At 36.2% G+C, this 10521-nt stretch overlaps 1 non-coding gene across 1 annotated transcript; it reads left to right on the top strand.

The window, feature by feature from the left end:
* The first annotated feature begins 1105 nt into the window (after window positions 1-1105).
* On the top strand, window positions 1106-1268 carry LOC115872151. The gene has a single exon (XR_004047694.1). It is a non-coding gene; the product is annotated as a U1 spliceosomal RNA (small nuclear RNA).
* The last annotated feature ends 9253 nt before the right edge of the window (window positions 1269-10521 follow it).

Raw genomic sequence — 10521 nt, 5'->3', positions numbered from 1 at the left:
ATTAAAAGATTAAAAAACCCCAAAACAAACCTCATGGATCAACATTTCACAGAACCTGTTTAAAATTATATTCAAAGCTTCATTTAACAAAATATACCCACAAACATTGTACTTTTTAAAAAGGAAAATATATTACATTGAAATATTTAGAAGTATTGAATCAGATTTGCATTCCCAGAATTAATCCCCCTTTGTTATATTAAGGTAGTTAACTAAATTTCCAGCCCATGTATGTCTGGGTGTATTGCAAACAAAATAGGTGTAAAGCTATGTTTGTGATCAGTGGGCGGCTACCATCAGTTGTTTTCATTTGACGCCCTTAGAGGACGAGGTCCAAACAAAACTGATTTCTGCGGGGACATCCCGGGCCAGGGAGCGTCAATGTTGAGGAGTCCTTTCAGAGGGTCTTGGCAGGTACTTTTCGGACTGCAAAGGAGTCACCTTGATAGATTTTCTGGAGGGACACAGGAAAACCATGCAATCACAAAGACAGTTTAAGAAAATGAAAAACTGTGACGGTGAGAACAATGTCAGGAAAGCTGGGTCAGTGAACGTTTCCCATCCCACCACTGCACCTGCTCCTTCTTCAAAGAGGCAACGTTGTCCTAGGAGCATCCACGGCAGCACAAGACCCCAGCCACTCTGGGGCCCTGCTCCTGCCCATTGAGATGCCTTTGTTTTTTCTCAAACGTTTGACATCCTGCTCACAGAAGAGCACAGGGCACTATAGGGATGGAAACGCTGCTTCAGAAGACCATGGAACTACGTAAGGAACATGCTGAGAAATAGTAGGTTTACATTTTGATATTTTTGTTTAATAAAAGTATATATGATATTGTAGCAATACCTTTTAGCTTAATTTCGGATTGGGTTCTTTTATCACCAGAGGCATGCATTTCTTATTTGGAAGACCTAATGCTATGATATTCTTGAAAATCTAGTTTATTTACAGGGATTTAAAGACAAAGTTCTAATTCTTAAAGCCATTGTTTTATTTAAAATGACACCTACTTTTCCTTATTTCTTTCCTAGAAAATGATACCTGCACAATATATAAATTATTTGAACTATTTGGCCTTTATCTCTCCCTGAAGAATTCTAAGGAATACTTACCTGGCAGGGAGATACCATGGTCACGAAGGTGGTTTTCCCAGGGCGGGGCTCATCCATTGCACTCCGGGTGTGCTGACCCCTGCGATTTCCCCAAATGTGGGAAGCTCCACTGCATGATTTGTGGTAGTGGGGGACTGTGTTCGTGCTCTCCCCTGGGGGGAAAAAATTCTAAGGATTGATAATATAAAGTTACATATAAACCAACAAGAATTCATGAACTTAAAATTTCTTAAAAAGTGACAGGTATCCACTTTCTACTTCCTCAGAGGTCCATAATAATATTATCATACAAAAATAACAAAACGGGGAGAGTAATAACCCACTCCTCACACAGTGGGTTACATGTCAGGCTGCTTACCTAAAGATATGTGGGTGAAGTCCACCAGCTTCCCTGTGGGAGAAAGACGAGGCAGTCTGCTTCCATGAAGATTCACGTTCGCGGAACCCGGATGGCGCAGTTCTAATCTGCTTGCTGTGAGTTGGAACGACTCAATGGTAACGATGGTGGGTGTGGACCTTTGCCTATAAATAGACTATGCTGCTTATTTGAACTTCATTTGAAATACATTTATCATTTTCTTTATATATTAGGAATCTTCTTTAAGTATTATGTTTACTTCTTTTTAATTCATTTGAGTAATTCATAATGGTTAGCATTTCTGACAATTTTCCCAAAACATATATATGAAGTGTTTATATAAGAAAAATAAGGGCAAATATTTTCAATTATACTTAAGTTTTAGTGCATAAAGCATTAAAAAAACTGTGTGCATTGTGGTTCTGAATAATATTTATATTGAAGAATATATGCATTATTCAAAAATATTAGGGAAAAGCCCCACTCAATTTCCCAGAAATTAAGTTACTCTTTGTAAAATTGATTAGTATTCTGAGATACAATATAGATATAAACATTACTTTAAAAAATATTTTTTTGTATTTTATATGCATATGTTGCTTGTTTTCTACACCAGAAAATTTAAGCAAGTGGCTATAACTGAATTATCCCATTTCATCAAAATACTATTTATTTTCATTATTTTAGGGACGTGGTATAATGTTTAGGATTCTTAAAAGCTAAAATAAATTTATAAATAACCTATAACATTCTTATTTTACCATATTTATTGGCTCTAAGTATTTCATAAAGCAAATTAAAAATTTTTTTCTCAGATCAAATGAAATGCATTAGCAAAATGTACCATGGAAAAGAACGTAATGAGGTAAGTAGCATAAACAATTAACTTTCTAGCATTGAGGCTTTATTAGAACACTGTTGGAGTTTCCCAGTATAATTAAAGTGTCAAAGGAGTATGCATCTTAAACTCATAGATCCTAAGGTAAGCTAGTTAATTTGTAATTCTGTTACAAAGAGAAAGCACAAATGGTCTCTCTACTGGAAAAAAGAACAAATAACTCACTTCTCTGAATGAATTTATAATATTACATAAAATCAATTTTTAAGAGCTCATTTGGAAACATTTTAATGGTCTAAAAGGTAAAATTAGAAATACTATTAAAGAACAATAGAATTTTACTTCGTTAGATGTTAACCTTTTTGACAAAGTTTCTGTCACAAACGAATAAACTTGGAGGGTTAGTAGAAATACTTATGGGATATTAAATCAGAGAGCTACTGTATAATAAATTATTTTACATCTGATAAAATACAAATATTTTGTATAAGAAAGGAATAGATATTATGCAGAATATGTAGCAGAACCGAGATCCAGAGAACAAATACATACTAAGGAATAAAAGTAGGATTGGCAGTCATTCTGATAGAATTACCAAGATGAAAAGGCAGGTGGCGCTCCAGGGTGCAAGTGCTGCAGTGCTGTCAGGTAAGCAGTTCAAATACACTAGCTGTTCTCTGTGAGAAAGATGAGGCAGCAGTCCACTTCTGAAGATTATCTAGAGCCTTGGAAACAAAATAGGCACTCTTACTCTGCCTTCGGTTGTGATATGTCAGAATCAACTTGATGCCAAAGGGTTTGATTTTATTGTTTTTGTTTATTGTCTAACAAGTGAATAAAACTATAGAAAGATACTAAAGTTCAATTGACATTACTTAGTATAATTTACCTTGTGCTTACTCTATGGTCATTTTCCCCTAGAGAAAGGTCTTAAGGGAATTCTAAAACTGGGCTAAGTAAAAGAGTATTGCTACAAAATCATGGAACTATTTAATAAACAAAAATATAGAAGAAGTGAAGTGCTGACCTTACAGTTAGCAGTCAAATAGTTACCTGACATTGCCATCAGGGCTCCTGGATCACAAAAATATCTTTCCTTTGTTCTTTGACAGGGAATTGTGTCATTTTTTCCCTCCTAAAGATGGAGGAATTTCCCAGTCTCTTGACTTTTGGCTTTTCTTAGCAAACTAATGTGGACAGCAGAAAACAGCGTCGGCGTAGGGGGTGGCTTGTTTGCCAGTACCCTCTTGTGCCTCTATGGTTTTACTTCTCTAAGAAGAGCTTTTCTCAGACATGTGCTGCCCTTCAGCTCAGGCCCCAGACTGAACGCATGTGAAGCAAACAGGGACCAATCGACAGGGAGTTGTCAAAGTTGAATGGATCCACACCTGACAGCGGCCCCAGCCAATCCAGATCAGCTACATTTTGGCCAACCCACAGATGACGAGACACAAATGCTCCTCGCTGTACACCATGCCATCTTCTGAGCAATAAAAGACCGCCAATATGGCGATAGTCGTTTATTACACCTTCCTCGTCAGTTGTTATGTTTCATATTTAACTTCTTGCAGTTAGTTCTTTAGTGGACAGACGTACAAAAGACATTGAATTCATCCTGTCAGGGATAAGGGAAGTTCATGTGTGTGGAGTGTTTGTTGATTGAGAACAAATATTATTAGCTATAACTATATCTTTGGTATTCCTGCAAATGTAAAAAATCTTGAATACATTTTAAAAATGGGAACTTATTGGGAGCTATCTCATAGATCATAGAATCAACAGTAAAGTTTGAAAATCCAGATCAAATATTGATACAAAATTCAGGTAACTAGGCAGCAAGGAATAGAGTCAATACTACAGCCTAGAAAAGAAAATATAGCCATGCTGCCATTGTGAACACTACCAAAGTCAAAGCTGAAAAACATGAGAGTTACCTTCTGAAACCACCATTCCTCCGTTATTTTGACTCAGCATCCCAGGCTAGATATCAGTTGGCCATACTTGGTCCACATGCTCTCGTCTTATATGCCAACCAGTGGAGAAAACGGTATGTCTGACGTCCTGGAACAGGGAGAATTTGGAACCTTCAGTTTCATGGTGCAAAGTTGAGTCCAACATTCTATAAAACATTATATAATGATAGGGGATAATCAAAACAGAAAATATGTTCATACTTTATTGTTAAACAAACAGGAAATGATCTCTACAATATTCCCGAGTATCCTGCTTAACTGAAGTGAAATTATTATTAAAGTATGATAGGTGGGAACCAGGAAAAGAGATCAAAACACCTAGCAACTAGGTGGAGGAAAGTAGGTAGATCAGGGCTACTCCAGATAAAATTAAGTACAGACAAATGAAAGACCATTTTAGATCTAAATAGTCAAGAACTCAGATATTAGCCATAAGGTTGGTAGTTCCAACCTACCCAGAGGTGCCTTAGAAAATTATCTTGCAAAAAAAAAGAAAATTATCTTGCATAAATTCAGAACAATGAAAAACCTAAGGAGTGCAAAGGTTTTCTGCACATGGTTGCCAGGTGCCAGAATCTACCTAATAATGGCTTTGGTTTGGGGATTTTGCATATGATCACTAGTAAGACTCCATGAAGGATATCATGTAATATTAGCAGTCAAGGTAAGATCTGTTTAATTCCTTTATGAGACCCTTTTAGTTTTACTTCACTAAATAATTCTTAGTATTAGTATTTCAAATTAAAATTCATAGAATAAATTTACTCTAGCTCCTAGAAGTTGTAAATATTTGCATAGTTGCTCTGTGTGCAAACTCTTGCAATACCATTCTGACCTGCTAATAGTGTCTAAAGAAGGTATCATGTATCTGTTAAAGTTTCAAGAACTATTTTAAATTGAAATTGAGTCCACTAAGATTTTAAAAAATATTACATTCATTAGGGATACAAGGAATTAGAACTACAAAATTATTAAAAACTCTCTTAATTCAGAGGCTTCTCAGGCCAATAGGACAGCAGTGTGATAACAACTGTCCCACAGTAAGTGAGGGACAAAGCTGAAATTGAAATTAAACTCTCCTTCTTCAGGAATAAATTTACTATCTTGTTTTAGGTAGAGAACATATATTGCACGTGTTTTTATTTTCGATTACTTATACTAGGACTGAGAAATTCAAGTCCACAGAAGTCACTAAAGTAGTAGGAAAGAGTGAAGAGTCGCAGTGAGCATGTGTAGGTGGGCACTGTGTGAATGGTGGTACGATGGAGAGTATATCCTCTCTCTAAAAAGGTGGCTAACTGTTGCCATTGCTAATGATACTCGTGTGTACAGATATGTTTGTTTTAAATTTTCATTTGAAACGTCTCTATTAAAAAAATCACCTTAACTCCTGTGCTCAAAATACAGCCAAATGATAGAGAGGGCTATGCGTAAGGTGAGCAAAGACATACGGGAGGAGCGCACCAATGGACGCAATCAACCACCACATCAGGGGTGGCCTCTGCCCAGGGGTGAAGCTCATTAGGCAGGAAGGGTTGGGATAGAAGGATAAAGCGAGATCATAAACATGCACACACACAAGATCATCTCCAAAATAAAAACTTAATTATATAAAAATCAAACAAAACCCATCTAGGAGATGAATTTGTTCTGCTAGTTTATAAATTTGAACCAATGCTTCCTTCTATATAATAGAAAATACTTTTTTCAGCATTCATTATATTGAAATATATATATTTGGCATCACTGTCCGATGTGAAAAATCAAATAACTTTTTATATAGAATTACTGTTCATCAGTGTGATAGTATAAAAATGATTTTTCACCTTTAAATCAAAATATATTCTTTTAGGTCTGTGAACACCTTATCCTAGACATGAAATACTCCCTTTAATCTAATGTGAACACTGATAGAGATAATTAATCTTATCATAAATAATTTGTGGTAATAAAACTTTAAACAGGTAATCAATAGAATCCCATTGACTTTTATAATGCATTAAACTCATACTTGAGATGTGGGCAAATCTCCTTAGCCCTTGATATAACATATTAGATTGTCCATTTCTTCATTTATAAGTCAATGTTGATTAACTGACTGGTGTTTTCTTCCAGAATTAGTCATTGATTATCATTATACAATGATGCCACTGGCAGCAAATTGTCCTGTAGGAGATGCTGCTGCCCTACTGTGTGAGACAACATTGAGTTGAATATAAAATAAACAAGATCTTTTCGTTTTCGTATTCCTTATCTAAGTGATATGAATCCTGAGCATCGAACTGTTCCGCTTTGAACCCAGGGGTTGGTGGTGGTGCGCTGCAGTAGAAAGGTGTGGTGGGCTGCTTCCATGAAGACATCCACATTGTTCTTTAGGGTCACTGTGACTCTACGCCCCAGGGGTGAGTTTGGTTTGTACAATTGATTCATCTGCTAAGTCGTTTTTTTCTTGGACTTTTAATCACACAGAGAATATATTTTTATAAGGATTTGTTTTTAGAGATCATCATACACTTTAAACAAAACAGTTGGCACACTTTTTTTAAACTAAAGATAACTTTACTAATGGGATTAAGGACACCTGGTGTCATAGAAGTTATGCACTGAGCTGGTAGCCACAGGTCAATAGTTTGACACCAACACCTGGTCTTCAAGAGAATGATGAGACTTTCTATTCCCACAAAGAGTTACAGTCTCCGAAACCCACAGGGGCAGTAATAACTGAGCACTATCACTATTCCGAAAAAAAGTACCATCTACTGTCACTGATAAGTGACAGAATGTAATTTTATGTATACACAGAATATATCTAGATAAAGAGTTTTTTCCTACTTATTAAATAATTGACTTAAGTTGTCTGACATTTGCATTTGTGTGTGTGTGTGTGTTTGCTCATATATATATGATCACTGGTGGTGCTGTGGCTCAGTATTGGGCGACTTAACTGCAAGGTTGGCAGTTCAAATCCACTAGCTCCTCTGAGAAAGAAATATGAGTTTATATACTCCGATAAAGATTTAGTCTCAGAAACCCTAAAGAAGAGTTTGACTCTTTCCTTTACGATCACTGTAACTATCAATTACTCAATGGCATATATATGCATATATACATATATAGTTTCTGAATATTATGATAAGTAAGCATAGAATAAATGTATCATTTAAAAGTAGTGATTCTTGATAGAAACTGAATGTAATAAAAAGTGGGTCAGGGAGAGTTTCTTTTGATTCTCTGTATATCGTTACCATTTCATTTATGTTTTGTTACAAAAAGTATGTAATAATATATTATCTGCATTAGAAACACAATAAAATTAAAAGAACATATTATGCATTTAGCAATATAGTATTATAGACTTAGCTTAAAACGATATAACTGCCAGGAAGTACAAAAGGCCTGGTATTACTAAAGCTTATATTTCAAAATGTAGTCCAGAGGGGAACAGGATTCACACACTAATGTTGATATTGGACTTCATTCTGTACTTGATGGAGAGGGAGTTTTAGATTCTTGGTAAGGTGAGGGAAGTGACAAAAAGAGGTTAACACTTTCCAATTGAGTAACCCACGCCCTTACTAGAAGTACTTAGGGGGGATAATGGGGAGAAGGAACAAGATTGAAACCAGAGACATAAAGATTCCTGACAAAGTCCAGGTAAGAAACAGTTAGCACCAGAATGGGGGCAAAGAGAGTGGTTTGGAAGTCAGGACAGGTGAAGCGTACAATGTGAGATGGATTGATTTTTTTTAAGACTGCTGATCACCTATGTTGATATCTTGAGCAGTCTGTCGGATATATTTTGGAAGTGCAAAATATTGTTCAAGACTTTATGTAAAGATATAAGCATCTTCCAGAACACAGATAGTAAATAAAGCCAAATTTACAGTAAATTAATCACCTGAGGCAAGCAAAAAAGAGAAAAACAAGTGAAAACAGGGACAGAGCTCTTTGAAAGTACTATTTCCTATGACGCCCTGGGATGGAACCGTGCAAGAGCAAAGAAGGGAGACAATATATAATATATATATTACATATATAATGACACATACACTATATTATGAAACATAAAAATGAGTCAATAAGATACATCACAACATTGCAGGATTCATGAGGCTATTAATAATGATAAAATATGCCATTTATACTAGTAGATTGCTATTCATAATATAGATCATGATTTTGTAGTTCTTAGTTTTTCAATATGATCTCAATGGAAGCACTTTATTACTGTCTAAAGACCTATATTGTCATATGAGAAGGTTACATTAGAAATCTTAATTTTAATGATGCAAATGGGTAAATGAAATATCCATTGTTACGTGACCATAAACATATGACTGCTGCCTCATTTTCTTACGATAAGTGAAGATTTAGGTTTTTTAACCCAGTTTACTCAAAAGGTGAGATCTCCCAGAGGATGTTGCTTAGAATTAACAACACTGACTAATTACATTTAATTAGGTCAACCTGTTAATTGATAATTAACATAATCAATTTAGACTTTAAACTCTCCCAAAGGGAGATAGTTACTTGTGTATTTACTAAGAACGCTTCAGTGAGGAGTAACACAAAAGACTTTTCAGGAAATTTTATAAAGGAGGACTAGTAGTAGAATGTATAAATGTCCACGCAAAATAACTCACAGAAGTCTTTCCCTACAGTTCTACTCTGTCTTACTATACTTGTGTACTTATTTCATATTTAAAAGCTATCAAGTTATACTTTGGTAAATATACTAGAAAGGCAACTAAGTCTCTTAGAACATATTTGCTGGAATAAAGGTTTTTAGTTGGCACATTTTGCATTACTTTTGCTAAATTTTCCAACTAGTTTCTTTACTCAGAAGCTGGAACAAAAAGCTTCATTATATTGAAATATGCAGTATTGTGTCAAAAATAAGACAAACGTTTCCCCATGTTAATATCCTTATCAAGGAGTCCTCTTGCTTAGATCCATAATCAGTGCTCATGGAAGCGACAGCCAAGCGATCAAAAGACGAGTCGATCTTTTTAGAATGCTGAAAAGCAAGATGTTAGTTTGAGGACTAAAGTTTGCCTGACTCAAGCATAGTCTTTTCAACTGCCGCCTGCACCTGAGAGTGGGGCATTGAGAGGCAGACTAAAGACAATTTGGGCGGATGATCCCTTCAGGACCAGTGGTGGGAGTGGCGATACCGCGAGCGTAGAGAGAGTGGGTTGGAAAGGGGGAGCCGATTACAAGGATCTACATGCGACCTGCTCCTTCGGGGACAGACAACAGAAAAGTGGGTGAAGGGAGACGTCGGACAGGGCAAGATATGATAAAACAATAATTTATAAATTACCAAGGGTACATGAAGGGGAGGTGCGGGGAGGGAGGGGGAAAAATGAGGACCTGATGCCAGGGGCTTAAGTGGAGAGCAAATGTTTTGAGAATGATGAGGGCAATGAATGTACAAGTGTGCTTTACACAATTGATATTTGTATGGACTGTGATAAGAGTTGTATGAGCCCCTAATAAAACGATTTAAAAAAATCAAAGAGGAAAAAAATAGAAACGTTGATGTTTGAATTGTGATGCTGGAGAGGAACATGGAAAGTCCTATGAATTAATGAAAGTACCACGAATGAAGGAACTTGAATTATCGTGCTGAGGAAGAATGTTGAAAGTACTGTGAACTGCTAAAGGGACAAGCAGATCTGCTTTGGAAGATGTAGGGCCAGAGTGCTCCTTAGAGGCAAGGACGGTGAGATTTTGTCTTACATACTTTTGACATGTTATTAGGAGAAACCAGTCCCTGGAGAAGGACATTGTGCCTGAGAAAGTAAAGGGGCAATGAAAAAGAGGATGGCCTTCATGGAGATGGGTTGATACAGCGGCTGCAGTGATGGGCTTATCCCCAGGGACAATAGTCAGAGGATGCCCAGGACTGGACAGTGCTTCCTTCTGTGGGGCATCAGGCCACAATGGGTTTGAAATAATTTGATGGCACCTAACAACAACAGAATGAAAATTGGTAGTTTTGTTGGTGTTTTTTACTGGTATAAGGCATTCCTATTTAGAAAACGGAATGTTTAGAACTAAATAAAAGATAGATCTCTATATATGAGTATGTATAATTTTAGATTGAGGTTAAATTATCTATAAGAAGCTTGAGATGTTATTGATCAGACAACATTGTATATAGAATTCAAATCGGAAAGACCCGAGCTTTACAAAATATTGAGATTCCCAATGCATGTTTGCAGAATACTTCCCCA

The sequence above is a fragment of the Echinops telfairi genome, unplaced genomic scaffold (genome assembly GCF_000313985.2).
Source record: "Echinops telfairi isolate 266 unplaced genomic scaffold, ASM31398v2 ScPeMD7_3;HRSCAF=10, whole genome shotgun sequence".
Lineage (NCBI taxonomy): Eukaryota > Metazoa > Chordata > Mammalia > Afrosoricida > Tenrecidae > Echinops > Echinops telfairi.
Note: the sequence above shows the minus strand (reverse complement) of the source record. Positions and strands in the feature narration are given on the sequence as shown.